Raw genomic sequence first — 15,787 nt, forward strand, 5'->3', positions numbered from 1 at the left:
CGGGTGCCGGGCGGCCGGTGCGGCGAATCCCGCGGCAAGCCCCGCCCCGGGGGCGTGGCCGAAGGGGGGCGTGACCATAGGGGCGTGGCGCGGCCGAAGTGGGCGTGACCAGCGGGCCGTGGCCGGGCGTGGCGCGGTCAGGGGGCGTGGCCACGGGGGCGTGGCGCGGCCGGAGGGGCGTGGCCGAGGCGTGGCCGGGGCGTGGCGCGGCCGGGGGGTTTCCGCGCTGGGGGCGCGTCCGGGGGGCGCAGGCGGGGCTTCCGCCGCGAGGGGCGGGGCGGGCGCCGGGGCTCTGACGGCCGGAGCCAGGGAATTTCAATTTGAAACGCGGCGGCGGAGGAGGCGGCGCGGCGGCCCCGAGGCTGCGGCTGGAGCGGGAGCGGCCCCGCGGGAGCGAGCCCCGGCGGCGCGGAGCGCGGTGAGGCGGCTCGCGGGGCTGCGGGGCTGCGGGGCTGCGGGCGGGGGCCGGGGGTCGGAGTCCTGGGGGCGCCGCGGGGCTGGGGGCCTGGGGGGAGGGTCAGGGGTCCCGGGGGTCCCGAGGTCCCGGGGTCCGGGCGGAGCGGCTGGTCCCCGCGGAGCGCGGGCCGCCCGGAGTGTCCCCGAGGCCGCGGCCGGGGCGCAGAGCCGGGCAGGAAGCGGCGGCGGGACGGCGCCCCGGGGGGAGGGCGGCGGCCCCGGGACTGCTGCCTCCCGCCTCGAGGCCCGGGTCCCGCGTCCCCCGCCCGCCTCTCCCTCCCCGGGGTCGGGGCCACGTCGGGGCGGCGCCGGGAGGGGCGGGGCGCCGGTGAGCCGCGCGGGCCCCGAGGTGCCGGGGTTTGGGGCGGCGCGTCCCGGGCCCGCGGGGAGGCCGGCGGAGGAATCCCGCTGCATCCCGGGCGCCGGCCGCGGGCCCGAGCGGATACCCGCGCGGAGCTGGGCGCGGGGGTGAGGGGCGGCAGGGGGGCGGCTGGGGACCGCCGCGCGCGTGGGCGGTGCCGGGGCTGGGCGAGGGGCCCCACGCGCGCCGTCCCGCCGCCCCACGCGCGCCCCGTCCCGCCCCGTCCCCCGCCCCCTCGCGCCCTGTTGCGGTCCCGGAGGTCGGGGGCGGCCCCCAGCGCCCGGGCCTCTGCGCTCACTGCGGGTCCGCCCGCGGGGCCGCTGCGAGGGGCGGGTGAGGGGTCCGAGGGTGCAAGTGCGGGGTCCGGGGGTGCGAGTGCGGGGTGCAGGGTGCGGGGTGCGAGGTCCGGGGGTGCAAGTGCACGGTGCAGGGTGCGGGGTGCAGGGTGCGCGGTCTGAGGCCCGGGGGTGCGAGTGCGGGGTGCAGAGTGCGCGGTGCAGGGTCCGGGGGTGCCGGGTGGGGTCCGGGGGCGCCGCTCCTCGGCGGCCAGGGTTGCGGAGAGGCCAGAGGAGCTGCCGCCCAGGCCGGTTACTCTGCGGCACGGCCTCCGGGGCCCCCCCGCTAATTTGCGGATCCTTCCATCCACCCGTTCCTCGTCGCTTCCACCGCGGCCGCTGCTTCTAAGACGGAGGGAAGGTGAACAGATCGGAGCAGTAAATGTGCTTTTTTTCTTTTTTTTTTGAATCCCGTCCTTTCCTGTTTCTTGAACTTCTTGCCTCCAAAATGTCTTTTGCATGTCGTCGTGCCAGCAGTCTTGTTCTTTTTACTGTTACATAAGCTTTTTCATATTTTTAATGACTCCAAGAGTCTTCCCTTTATTCGTCCATATTCTTCAGCTCCCCCCCCCCCCCAAGGTTTTCTTCTCCCACCGGAACGCATTATTTCTGTGTCCTCTGTCTATAATACAGTGAGAGAATTCGCAGTGTAGTTTGGCTTTCTATCTCATTTCACCTTGGGTTTAGCACTTGAGGGAAACTGAGTCATCTTTTTGGCTGCAGGGGCGGGGATGTAGGACTCCCAGGCCCTGAGCAGGTTCCCTGGGAGACCAGGGCGCTGCCCCTGTTCTGGTGCTGCGGGCAATCTTGGGGTGTGACGCGGGCCACCCAGCTTCCTCCATCTATGGACACAGTTTGCAAAGAACGAGGCAGTGTCACCTGTCAGCGGTGGCCAGTCCTGTGATTCAGATTGAGAACCACCTCAAACCTCAGATATCTCCTCTTTGGAGCTTGTGGGAACAATGGGGTGGATTTAGGGCGCCTCTGGTCCTAGTCTGCCTTCCCCACTCCCTGGGCAGACTTCCCGCTGGTAGTGGTCTTGTGTGCAGGAGGACTGCCTAGAACCAGAGGCTGCTCACGTGCACTGACCCGAGGGGACAGTTTCTTTCCTTTCAAAACACACTTCCTTAAGAAAGCCCGAGTCCTAAGCTGTTGCTCATCTTTCACCTCCAGCCCAAGTAGTTAGAGCACCTGTGCAGAGACGCTGCGGAGGAGGAAACAGGTGGGTGTGTTGAGCTCCCCACGGAATATCTTGGTATCTAACTTGGGTGGGGATTGCTTAAAATAATTAAAAGTAATACCAAAGTTACAATTTTAGTGAAATCATTGCTAACTTATGTAAAAAAATTTAACTGTTACGGAATATTTCAACTGGGTATGTATTATTAGATTGGGTAGGTATGCGGGTGGTATGTACGTTAAAATCAGAAATTTAATTCCAAGTAGGAAGAAGCAGATTTTCAGATTTAGGGGATGGACCCGAACGGAGGCCCACCAAAAATAACCGCAAACGTAAAACACGGAAATTCAGGGAATTCTTACTGTATTTCGAGAGCTGGCTTTGAGGACAGTTACGTATGTGCCTGTGTTGGTGGCTCTCGGGCCGGTGGTCACTAGGTCGTGAGCGCTCCGCACCTTCCAGTGTACCCTGTGCTGCTCTGAGTTGATGAGCCGGCGGCGTCCTTCCTTCCTAACGTAGCGTTCCTGTGGTTTACCCTTTCCAAATTACCGGGTCCAAAGAATCGAGTTTAGAAGACCTATCCAGTCACCAGATTTTAAAAATAGATTTTTAAAAATCATAACCATGTCCATGTGTACTACCCAGCCATTTGCTTTCAACTAAAAATACTTGCAAAGATGACAAAGCAGTCCTCAACCAAAATATTTATTGGTAAAATTACTCTGTAATTAGTAATATAGTATAGTTATGTTTAACATCAGGTTTTGCTCTGAATCACCAATCTCATATTACTGTGGCCAGAGAACTACAAGGGGTTTTATCTTTGCCGTTTTATTTAGGAATGTGGGGTTTGTATTTTATTTAGTAGAATGCTAAATATTTTTGAAGATTTGACTTTGTTTCTGTTTCCACAGGAAGCTATGGGCATTTGTCTTTGTTTTTTGAACCAAAGTAGTCTTTTTGAAAGCTGTGTGTGGACTTTTTGGGAGCGTAAGCTTTGCTCATATTTTTATAAGACAATATAGTAGTTTGTGCGGATACCGCTGAGAGTCAAAATTTGCATTTCTAAAATCTCTTGTTTTTACTTGGAGAAAACAAAGGAAATGTGCCTACCTCCCCCGCCCCACCTTTATTTAGAAACATTTCCAGTGGCCCTGTTTGCTTTTTCAGATTCAGAATTACTGTACTAACCCCTGAGTACCCCCCAGGTGCCCCCCAGGTACCCTTACAGAGTTAAAAGCTGGACGTCAGGGTTTCTGCTGGCTTCGGCCCTGAGTCCCTGCGCGTTCATAGAATCCTCAAGGGCTGCCCTTTCCACTCAGCGAATGGACGCGCAGCCCTTGCCCTCCGCCCTGACACTCAGACATTTGCAGACTCCTCGGGGGTCGGAGTTCATAGAAGATTTGTACAGGAACCCCCCCAGATTCCAGACAGAGCATCCTGTGGGAATGCCATGCTTCGGCCCGAAGCAGCCCCCTAATCGGGGGGGAGGCCATCGCTGGTGTGCCCCCCCCCCCAAGTCTCAGATGGGGTTGTGGCCGCTTGGGAGCTGCAGGAGCATGGCCTCAGGTGCAAGTAGTAGAGTCGTGGGGCGATTACAGGGAAGGCAGAAAGGGGAGCGGGCGGTCGTCCTCATAGCTAGAGGTAGCTGGCGGTGGTGACCAGTGCTTTTTAACGGTTTTCTGTAAAGTTCGTGTGTGCATTTTGTATGAGAGCAAATGTATTTACGTGGATGTGGATATATATTTGGCATGTAAAGTGATCTATAACATTGTGCTTAACTCATTTGACAAATCTATTCATTGAACTTTTATAGAATATTTTAGGGGTGCTTTTTGTGAAGATTCTTTGAAAGTTGGAGTTGGCGTAGAACCTAGTGGTAGTTCATGTAGCTGTGTCACGTAGGCCATATGGGTCATGTAGGCCATATGTCATAGAGGGGATTTGCTTTTCTTGCTGGTGGATTTTGTTTTCTCTCGCTTTGTGGTTGGATTGACATCCCTGTGGGTTTCTTAGAGATGTGTTTTTCATGTCTAGAAGGATAGATACTTTTGATGTATCATTTTTCTCAATACTCAGTGTTTGGGATAGTATTTGTTTTAATGAGAATTTCAGTGGTTTTCTCAATTTTCTCATTAAAAATTTTTTTTTACTTAGTGCAAGTTGGGTGAAGGGGCAGAGGGAGAGTTGAGCAAGGATCCTGCCCTGGGCTCGATCCCAGGACCCCAAAATCATGACCTGAGCTGAAGGCAGATGTTTAGCTGACAGCCACCCAGGCATACCTCAGTTTTCTCATTTTTAAAGTGATGTCACTTACCGTTTGGATAAGGTTATATACTGCTTCTGGATTTTTTCCCCCTAAAGATCGATATTGGGCTAACTTCATATTCTCAAGTACTTTTAAAATGGAATTATAATTTCATTTCATGGATACTGCCCTGAGTATTAGTATTTTTTCAATTTAGCATATTAGAGCCATGAAGGTCTACATGTCTGTAGGTTGCCTCCTAAATTATCTTTATAGTAATTGGAATATGTGTGAGGAATAAGAATGCTCTTTTTATTCGCTCTGAGAAATACCTTCAGTAAGGTTTTGTTTCAGGTAGCCACGTTAACATTTTGCGCATGTGACTAACTTCAGGGTCATGGGGACGGTTTCCGTACTTTCTAGGTTAAGAAGGAGAGGGTGTGGAAAGGGCTCCACGGTGATTTGTCTGCCCCTCCGTATGATCTTGTCTAGACCAGGTAGGGAGGGTCATTGTATCTAAACTAAAGCTTTTCGAAACTGAAAAGCCAGTTTCCTCTTGCTTTGCTCTTTTTATGGCCTCACTGTGAACCTCTTTGAAAGAAATTGCCAGATACAAAAAGACTGATGAATGGTACCTTTTGATTGCCTTATTCCAAGATGACTGTGGACTGTGATTTTTTTTTAAAAAGGATTTTATGTATTTATTTTACAAGACAGAGAGCATGAGCAGGGAGAGGGGCAGAGGCAGAGGCACAGAGAGAGTCTCAGGCACAGTCCACACTGAGCACGGAGCCTGATGCAGGGCTCGATTGCATGACCCAGAGATCATGGCCTGAGCTGGAACCAAGAGTCGGACACCTGACCGACTGAGCCCCCCAGGAGCCCCAGGAAAATTGTGATTTTGGAAATTTTTCATATAGGTCTGATTACCACCTATCACCTTTTGTAAGCCCTGAGTTCAGGTTTCTAGACCTCCTGTTGAGCTGGAACTAACACCATGATAACAAGTGTGCTGAGTTTAGTCATATTTTTGGGTTTCTACCAGTATAAACACACATCCCACTATCTCAAAGACATTAAATTAAAATGTAATTTGCACTTTGCCATAATTCCTAGGTTCTTTTTCTTTTTGTCCAGACAGGCCACACCTTTAGATTCATTCACCTAGAGGACCAGAAAGGAGCATGGAGATTATTTAGTGTAGACATGCTTGAAGTAGAGCGGGATGAGTGAGAAAGTACTGCCCAGTGTGGTTTGTGAACTGGCTGAGACTTTATTTATTTATTATTTTTAAAATATTTTATTTATTTATTCATGAGAGACACAGAGAGAGGCAGAAACATAGGCAGAGGGGGAAGCAGGCTCCATGCAGGGAGCTCCTAGGACCCCGGGATCATGCCCCAAGCCAAAGGCAGACGCTCAACCACCGAGCCACCCGGGCTTCCCAGGCTGAGACTTTAATAAAGTGTGCGCTTGTGTGCACGTGTGCACGTGTGTGCGTGTGTCTGAGTATTGGAGAGAGATTTTTGGGAGCAGTGTTTTGGAAAGTATTTTGGGAAACAGAAGATTAAAAACTGCTGTTTTAGTTCAGTTCTTATTTTTGAGGTTAGGAAACCTCCATCCTGCTGGACTGGTTTACTTCTGGGGCTCCTGTGCAGCTGTATTCTGGGAATTCCCTTTGCCTTTCTTTCTGGGCTCCCAGGTTACTGGGCTCTCTGTCTCTTTATTAACTCTTACTTTAACTATATCCTCCAGAAATTTCCAAGAAAGTGCCAATGGAAGGTGAATTTTTTGAAACCTTGCATGTCTTGAAGCAGCTTTTTTCCACTCTTAAATGCATTTTTTTCCCCAAGTAGGCTCCATGCCCACTGTGGGGCTTGAACTCATGACCCTCAGATCAAGAGTTGCATGCACTACTGACTGAGCCAGCCAGGTGCCCCTGAAATGCCTTTTTGTGCTCTTATGGTGAATGCTTTTATAGTTTGGCTGGGTATAGAATTCCAACTTAGTGACTACTTAGTCTTTTGACTTTTTCTGGCATGATTCTGTTGTGATCTGGCTTGCCAGTGCTGGTGGGCAGGAGCCCTGCAACTCTTAATGTTTGCCTAAGTGGGTGTGGCTGGTTTGCTCTTCTTAGGAGTTTTTAGGATTTTCTCTTTGAACTTGGTGTTTTGAAATTTCATGATGGTGTGCCTTGGGTATGGGAGGTTTTTCACTCATTGTGCTGGGCACTTGCTCAGTGGGCTCTTCCAGGTTGGAAACTCGTGTCTTCCTGAAATCTTCCTCTGTGATAATTTCTCCCTCTGTGTTCTCTGGTGTTTCCAAAACTTCTGTTATTTGGATTAAATTTTCTAGATTGACTCTCCAATTTTATTAGTGTTTTTTTTTATTTTTCCTCTCATACCATCCCTTTATTTTTTTGTTTGGTTTTTGCTTTCTTCTAACCTCTTCTAACCTCTCTTCTAACCTTTTTTTGTTTGTTTGTTTTCCTGTTTTCAATGCTGCTCCTTGGTCACTGAATTTTCTTTCTGGTAATGTCCTTGGTTTTTCCATGTGTGTAGTGTCTCCAGTCTTACTCTACTTATGGCCCTTTGCACTTGCTTCCCCTCTGGAATGTTCTTCCAGCAGATACCTGCATAGCTTACTCCCTTAACTCCTTCAGATCTTTGTTTCCCATGATCATTTATTTGAAACTACAACCCTGCTTGCACACCTAAAACCCTAGTATGCCTTCAATCTTTCTTTCTTTTCTTTTCTCTCTTTCTTTCTTTTCTTTCGTAGTATGTATTATTATCACCTCGGTATAGACTGCAAGAAGGCAAATATTTTTGTCTATTTTGCGCTTGATGAATACATGTTGCCTGAGTAGTAGGGCTTCCTTGTTTTCTGTGTTCCCCCCACATCTGCCCTCTGTGTCTGGATTCCCTCAGCCTGGAGACTTCCTTCAACTGCTCTAGAGAATGAACCTCTTGTCTTTTGGCTGCAAAGTTCAGAGAGAGGGAGGGAGAAGGAAGAGTTTCAGGAGTGCTCCATGTGCTGTTTTCAGCTCTGTCTCTCCCCTTGCACTCTGTGGCCTCTGGAACCTCCACTTCCTAGGCTCCTGGGGCCTCTCCCAGGGCTCAGTTTGCTTCTTGGAGGCCTCCACCAGAACAGGGATTCAGCTTTGGCTTCCTCTGCTTTGCTAAGTCAGTTACTTTGTACATCTGTTTTCCATCTTCTAAAATTCTGTTGATATATCTCATCTGCTGGCCTGTCCCCTCCTTTTTTCTTTTTTTTTTGTCCCTCCCCGTTAAAAAAATTTTTCCTTACTGTCATTTTAGTGTGGTTTTGGGAGGGAGCAGAAATTAACTCATGTTCAGTCCACTGATTTAGGGTTTTGAATTGATAAAAATAAAATCCCCAAGATTACTGTGGTAGTCACAGTTTGGTAAGGACTGCAGCCATAGTAAAATGGTCCTTTTTTTTATGCCAGATACTGAGTTGAACTTTATATATGTATTTTTATATATATAAAAATATATAATGTAAATATAATATCGTGTATATAACATATGTATATATCATAGATATGTGTATATATACATGTGAAGAGAGAGAAAGTCAGGTGATTGAGCCAACATCTGGGGTGGGTGGGAGTTGACGACTGATATGTCTGAATGGAAAGGTGCTGCTTCCTAGGAAGACTTCGGCAAATGTATTATTTTTTTTCTTGTGATAGTTTCATGGATTAGTTCAGTACAGATGCTTATAAATCTTACAGTACATACTTGAATTAGATTTAAAAATACACAGTAAAAGTTTGTGACTATGTTTCAGAAATGGCAACCTTATTTTAGAGCGTCCTGAATACCTTCATTTATCTTCAGACTGATATGTGGTTTGCATACACATATATTAAATATTCTTTGAATATTGATTCTGTGATTAGAGGAAACTCTGAACTCCTGTGGATTCTGTTAAATACTTTTAGGGTAAAAAATTTGGTTACTAGGGCATGAATAGGGAATGGGAATTACACTCATGAAGATATACATACTAGGGATTTTTTTTTGTATGGAGTTTAGGGCAACAGAAATGGGGTTCTGATAAGGTATTGGCTGTGAGGTCCGAGGAAGCTCCCAAAGACCCAAAGACTCATACGTGCGTGTGGTTAGTGTAGGTTAAACTCTTTGGTGGGTTTTACAGATTTATAAATTCAAATACTCTGTTCCTTAGTGTAGAAGATGTTGCAGGCAGTAGACCAGGATATATTTTCCCAAAGTGTGGTGTGTGTTAAAATGAGTTAAGGTGGTACACAGATGAATCTTTCTCTCTTACTGGTTAAATATACATGTCAGTGTACATCAGAAACATAGACAAGTGCCTCAAACCTATGATTTCATTGGTATTAACATAGTATAAGGCTAAAATGAAGTAGGTATTTTTGTAACTTGATTTAAAGGTTAAATATAAAGTAAAAAATACAGTGACAGTGTTTGGATTTGGCAAAAAATATAAAGTTGTTATGTGAGTGAACTTTGAGAAATGGTGCATATGTTCAAAATATCATTTTTTTGTTGAAATTTTTATTTATTCATGAGAGACACAGAGAGAGGCAGAGACACAGGCAGAGGGAGAAGCAGGCTCCATGCAGGGAGCCCGATGTGGGACTCTATCCTGGGGCCCCGGGATCACGCTCTGAGCCGAAGGCAGATGCTGAACCGCTGAGCCATCCAGGCATCCCGAAAATATCATTTTCTATCAAGGTCATTAATGGATTTTTTTTCTTTCTCCTAGTAGATAACAGCATAAAAACCATTATGTGGTGATTGCAGCTTAGACTTCTCATGGTTTTCTTTTCTATTAAATATGGTTTTAATTTGCAAAGTTTCGTTTTAATCTTTTCAAAGTAAATCGCTTTTCTCATTTGATTCTTAAAATACATTTCATACCGTGTGTCCAACAGATAAAAGCGGGTCAGGAAGAGGTTAAACTACCAGAGTCATTTGGTTTCCTAAGGGAGCGTCAGGCACAGCCAAGGCCTGCTTGTGTCCAGTTGTCCCCTCTGCTCTTTGCTCCTCTGCTGCTGATGGAGTTGCCAATTGAATTTTTCTTGGAGAACACAGGAAGCCTGCCAAGTTCTGTAGCTAGAGATCTGTCCTGTAGCTCTCATCTATTTGTATCTTGAGCCCTGAAGGTAGACAGAGCTGGGTCTTCCAAAAATAGTTCAATAAATGTGTCAACGTTTTGAGATACTGTTGGAAAAACAAGGAAGTAGAAGTCCTATGGGATTATTAGGAAACGGTGCCAAATGCCTTCACTAAGATTTGAAAAGCTAGTGTGGCAGGGTCATCTGCTAGATGGCGGTGCACATTCAGCCTTCATTCTGGGAGCCCACTTGCACCATGATAATCTTTCCCTTTTCCCCAGTATGCTCTGTTTAATTGCTCTTGGACTCTGGTAGGAAAGCTGCTAAGTGAACACCTCCCTTGAAAAGTTTTCTTTAATCCACTTCTCTTAAAGGGAGAAAGGAAAACTCATTTTTCTTAATAAAATGAATACAAATTGTGTATGGGAAAGGTTAAAATGTCAAGAAATGAGTTGGGTCTGTCTACTGACAGAGGAATCAAGAGTTTATCCATAAGCTTGTAACCAGAACTGTTTTTGGATCTCAGCCATTAAAATCAACATCAGTAAAGCCTGTGTCTTAATTTCTGTAATGCCAAGATTGTCTGCTTTAAGTTACACACATATGAGAATATGGATACATTTGTCCCTCTCCCTCCCCCACCTGCAGCAGGAAAATAAAGGTATGTTGCAGATATTCTTAACTTTGCAGCTCCCTGGCGAGGAGCCGTAGATGTGGGCAGCATGTGTCGTGCAGATGTGCCTCTAGCTTTTCTCCTAGCTGGGGCCAGTTCACTTTCGTCCCTGTGCCGCAAGCTTAAATGGAAAGACTCAAGGGTAGATTTTAGAGCATTTTATGGATCTATGATCTCTGTGTTGCTCGCTCCGTGCAGCCCACACGATAGCAGTGAGAGATAACGTGGCCTTTTTTCCGGGACCTTTTTTTGTTGTTGTTGGATTTTTTTAAAGTCATGTTTTTAATGCATCTATTTATTGAAACGCTTTTTGGCAGAAGGAATATACCATCATTAGTTACAGAAGAGTGTCTCTTTTAAAACTTTTTATTACGGGAAGTTGAAGATACATTCAGAAGTAGAGAGAACACTAGTGTAGTGAACCCTGGGTACCCTCACCCAGCTTTGATAATTACCAGGACATAGCAGTCGTGTCTCATCAACACTTCCCTTCCACTCCTGACACTACCCTCCTCCGAGGATGATTATGAAGCAAATTCTAGACATCATATAATTTCATTTGTATATAGATATTTCCTCCTGCCCCTTCTTTTTGGCACGTGCATTCTAGTCTCCAAAATAAAATTGATGTCCATTACTGCTTGTGTAGAGTCACAGAGATGAGTTCATTTGCGACTTAGGTCATGTTTTTGGAATAAATTTCTGACTGTGGTTTTAATCAGAGAAAGTTTCATCTAAACGTAGCTTGTGGACGTAGGAAATGCTCTAGCCAGTGCTAAAAAAACATAATACTTTCTAAACCAAATCAGAGCTGATCTTCAGAGTCTAGTATATTCTCAAGGTACTGTTGCTGTTCTGTATGTTTTTTTCCCCATTGCTCCTACATTTACCTTAATGACTTTAAAGGCTTTAATGATTTCCGATTTTCCTTTTTTCTCCTTCCTTCCCTCCCACACTCCCTTTCTCTCTTTCATTCTTCTTTTGCTTAGCATGGTTTTGTTGGCAATATGTTGGAAGTAGACCAAGCGAAACATTTTTTTTTCAGCTGACTGGATTTTAATGGGACTATACAGTTACTGTAAAATCAGATCAACCTGCCATGTGTATGGTCTGTCTGGTTTTATAGAGGGGAAAGTGCATGCTTCAAACATTGGTCATATGTTAGTTTATAAATCAAAAAGTTGGCATTATAGTTGAAGCTGACAATCACTTAATAGTTGAAATGTGTTTCCCAATTAATAAAGGCAGAATTTTTGGAAAAGATTTTATTTTATTTGAGGGAGAGAGACACAGAAATAGCAACAGAGAGCACAAGTGACGGGGGGAGCGGGAGAAGCAGGCTCCCTGCTGAGCAAGGAGCCCGATGTGGGGCTTGATCCCAGGACCCCAGAGCTGAAGAGACACCTAACCGACTGAGCCACCCAGGTGCCCCTAAAGGCAGGATTTTTATGTGAGAGGTAGTTTATTTTAAGTTTTACTTTTATTTATTTATTAAATTCCATTCATTCATTCATTCATTTTTAGAGAGAGAAAGAGTGCATGAGCAAGGAGAGGCAGAGGGGGAGAGAGAGTCTTAAGCAGGCTCCATGCCCAGCACGGAGCCCAACGAGTGGCTCGATTTCATGACCCTGAGATCATGACCTGAGCCAAGATCAAGATAATGGATGGAGCCACACAGGCACCCCTGATTTTTACTTTATTCTTATTTATTTTATTTTATTTTATTTATGATAGTCACAGAGAGAGAGAGAGAGAGAGAGAGAGAGAGAGAGGCAGAGACATAGGCAGAGGGAGAAGCAGGCTCCATGTACCGGGAGCCCGATGTGGGATTCGATCCCGGGTCTCCAGGATCGCGCCCTGGGCCAAAGGCAGGCGGTAGACTGCTGTGCCACCCAGGGATCCCTGATTTTTACTTTAAATTAAAATATAGTTTAGTATGTTTTCTTTGGGAGGTCATTATATACTGAATTATTTTAATCTGTGCTTTATTGAATCGTAGTGTATTTTCTTTGTAAAGGTATCACATGGTGAATTAGAAAGTATTGGTAATAACGGTCACATTCCTCGAGTACTTCGTCCGTGTCCAGTACTGTTCTGTTGCTTAGTTTGTTCGTTGTCCCCTTGCAGTAACCCCGTGAGGTAGGTACTGTCCTGGGTTACCTGTCGGAAGAGTGAGGGGCAGTTTCATTCAGAAGTTGGACGGCAGTTGGGGGGGTTCCAGGCCCGGTCCCTCTCTGGGGAGCTGGGCAGGAGGGAGGCGAGCACCGATCTGGGCAGGGGTGGCTGCCGCCTGCCTTGCTCTCTGTCGCTGCTTTATAAGTGGGACGTCGCGTCCATCTGCAGCGTGACAGGTCGCAGGGTGGCTGCCCAGGTTGGAGGTTCCAGGTGCCGCTGACCATTGGGAGTTTTGCCTCGTGCCGTCAGGGGTGTCAGAGCTCCGCTGTCCCTGAGCTGTCCCCTGGAGACAGGCTTGGGGGAGTTTGTCCCGGGTCCTTGGGGATGGGAATTTTAAGCAACCAGGTACCTGATAGTTTATCTCCCTTCCTTTTTTCCTGAAAGGAGCAGAGGGTGGAAAGGATATTGTTGCAGCCCCAAGTCCCGCTTCAACCAGTTGCTGGGTGTGACACTGGGGAAATGAGGTTGCTTCCTGTGTCCTTCTCTTAAATGGGTCAGGCGCCCTGAATTAAGTCCGGATCCGTATACGGTGTCTGGCTGGGCCCTTGGGCCCCGCAGAGGGTCGCTCCCAGGGCCTTTGTGTAGAGGAGCGACACAGACGGGCTTGGGCAGAACATTGGCTAAAGCTTTCATGGTATCCCCATGGCAGTTTTGGGAGTATGCTGTTCATTTGCGAGAACTCTGTGGTGGTGATTATTACTGAAATTTTAATCTTGGTCATCTAAGATATTTCTTGCCAGTGATTTTTATTATGACCCGATGGGGACTGCTGACGGGATGGATGGACAGACGCCAGGGACACTCGTAGGGAAGCCTAGCAAGCTGATGTGGCTTGTCTCGATGGCTACAAAACCGGTTGAAATAGGATGAAATTTTTTTGAAATGAAAGTTAAGTCTGCTGAATTATAAGCTCCTTGAAAGAGTTCTAGGACACAGCAGTGTTGGCCTTCTTTCCAGAGTGAAGATGTATTAAGAGGTAGTAGATGGCTCCGTATTCCCCAGCACGGAGCGCGTTGACTTGCGCCCCAGCAGTGCCCGGAAGTTCCTCTCACCGGGTAACGCTGGCCCCGGGGTCAAGTCTGTGGAGTACTGTCCCCTCCTGTTTTATTTTTGACCGTCTTGAAATTCCCCCCTGACCCCTTGCAGTGCTTCTGTTCTACTCCTCCTGTTCTCTGAAGACTTCCTTTCCTCTATCAGCTTTTCCCTGTTGCCTGCGGTTCTGTCCTTAGCTCTGAGATTTTCTTTTTTGCATCATTTCAGTGATAGAGATGCCAGTCAGCAAGGCACTAACTTGACTTCACACCTCACAAATGGACGGTGACCTGTTGGAAAACCCTTTTTCCCATGCGTAAACCAGATCTGGAGAAAGGGAGTTTCCTTTTTGGGAGAAGAGGAACTTTTTGACAGTTGGTGTGGGCAGAGAATGGAGTGACTTTCCCAGGGTTTGGAGGACCTCCGCCAGAGGCTGGTAATTGTTGGGAGGTGGGAGGATGATTCACCGTGTGGGAGGTGGGACTTTGGGGCCACCACGTGTTAAGATTTTATGATTCTCATTTTGTGACTTGCTGAAATTTTAAGGTGATTAAAGTGATTTCAAGATGAGAAGTACTAATTCTAAATATATTTGTTAATATGCTACTTTAGGTACAAAATGTCTCACTGTTCTATTTTAGATATTAAAATTTTTAGAAGTTAATTTGAAAAATTCATAAGCTAACTTTGTTATTTCCTTTTTAAATTTTTTTTTAAACGAAGCAGCTTTATTTGGAAAGTTTTAAATATGTAGCAAAGTAAATTGAATAGTATGATGATCCTCCCCATGAAGGGTCATCCCCTAACTTTAACAGCGATCAGCTGGTAGCCAGCCTTTATCTACATCCCTGTTCACTTCATCCCTGACAGGATTATTTTGAAGCAAATCCTAGGCATCTTTTTGTTTCATCTACTTATATTCAATATATCTTTCTTTTTAAAACTTTTTATTGTAAGTAATCTCTATACCCAACATGGGGTCGAGCTCATGACTCAAAGGTCAGGCGTCGCATACTCCTCTAACTGAGCCAGCAAGGTACCCCTCAATAGATATTTCTAAAAGCTAAGATTCTTGAAAAAAAATTACAATACTATTATTACACATAAACAAATTAATAGTTAATCTTTAGTATCATCAAATATTCACTCTGTTCAGGTTTCCAATTTGTTTCTGTTTTCTTTCAGGTTTTTTGGAATATGATTCAGATTAGGTGCACGCATTGTAGAGTAGTGATTCTCTTTATAGGTTCTGTCTCTCTTTTATATTTCCTTGTAGGGGATCACTGGGTGGCGCAGCAGTTTAGCGCCTGCCTTTGGCCCAGGGTGCGATCCTGGAGACCCGGGATCGAATCCCACGTCCCGGAGCATGGAGCCTGCTTCTCCCTCTGCCTGTGTCTCTGCCTCTCTCTCTCTCTCTCTGTGACTATCATAAATAAATAAAAATTAAAAAAAAACCCAAAAACTATATATTTCCTTGTAATTTATTTTTTTGAAGAAATTGGATTGTCTTTTATCATTCCTACAATTTTTATTTTGCTAATTTTATCTGTGTGGCATAGTTTTAACCTGCCTCTATTTTGTAAATTGATGGTTTCATAGACGCTTTTTATCAGCTTTAGGTTCAGTTAAAAATTTTTTTTTGCTGTGAATATTTTTTTTGTTATTTCTTAAAACCACTCAAAGAGTATACTAAGACTAATTGTAAAGGCGATTGGATTTCTTACTTAGTTCTTCATTTTCTCAAGTCATTCTAAGCCAAATTTCCCATAAAAACAGATGGAACTACTTAGAAATTTGGGAAGATTATTATCCTCTGCAAACACCACATCCAAATACAAATTACACAAGAGTTTCTAGTCTAGTTCCTTTCCAAAAAAGAAAGGGAAAGAGCAGATGCCTCAGTAATTTCTACAGACCACAAATCAGGTTTTCAGTTAAAGTGAGACATTTTACAGTAAAATCAGTCTGGATTTTTCTAGCACAATGTGGAAACATTTCGGTTTTGCTAGTTAGATTTCCCACCCAGTAAGCCAGTACTGCTGGTGCTAGTGCTGGCCCCCCCCCCCCGCCCCCCTGGGAGCTGCAGGTAGAGGGTCAGGGTGGGTGGGAAGACGGCACATCAGCAAGCAACCAGGAGGTGTGGAAAATCAAATCAGTGTGTTCTGTGGTGATCACTTTTTATCATGACCAACTTCAGAT

The 15,787-nt window shown here is 46.3% G+C and overlaps 1 protein-coding gene across 20 annotated transcripts in view; it reads left to right on the top strand.

Annotated features, from left to right (window-relative positions):
* Positions 1-282: 282 nt before the first annotated feature.
* Positions 283-15,787, top strand: part of EPB41L2 (erythrocyte membrane protein band 4.1 like 2) — a 194,893-nt gene continuing 179,388 nt past the window's right edge. For 18 of the 20 annotated variants that reach the window (XR_012002662.1, XR_012002666.1, XM_072764362.1 and 15 more), the window contains exon 1: positions 283-418. The gene's annotated coding sequence lies outside the window, so the exon portion shown is untranslated. Of the gene's footprint in view, positions 419-2,330; positions 2,375-15,787 lie in introns of those variants that run through there. The other 2 variants (XM_072764252.1, XM_072764402.1) reach the window with 2 other exon arrangements.

Source organism: Vulpes vulpes, chromosome 1 (assembly GCF_048418805.1).
Source record: "Vulpes vulpes isolate BD-2025 chromosome 1, VulVul3, whole genome shotgun sequence".
Classification (NCBI taxonomy): domain Eukaryota; kingdom Metazoa; phylum Chordata; class Mammalia; order Carnivora; family Canidae; genus Vulpes; species Vulpes vulpes.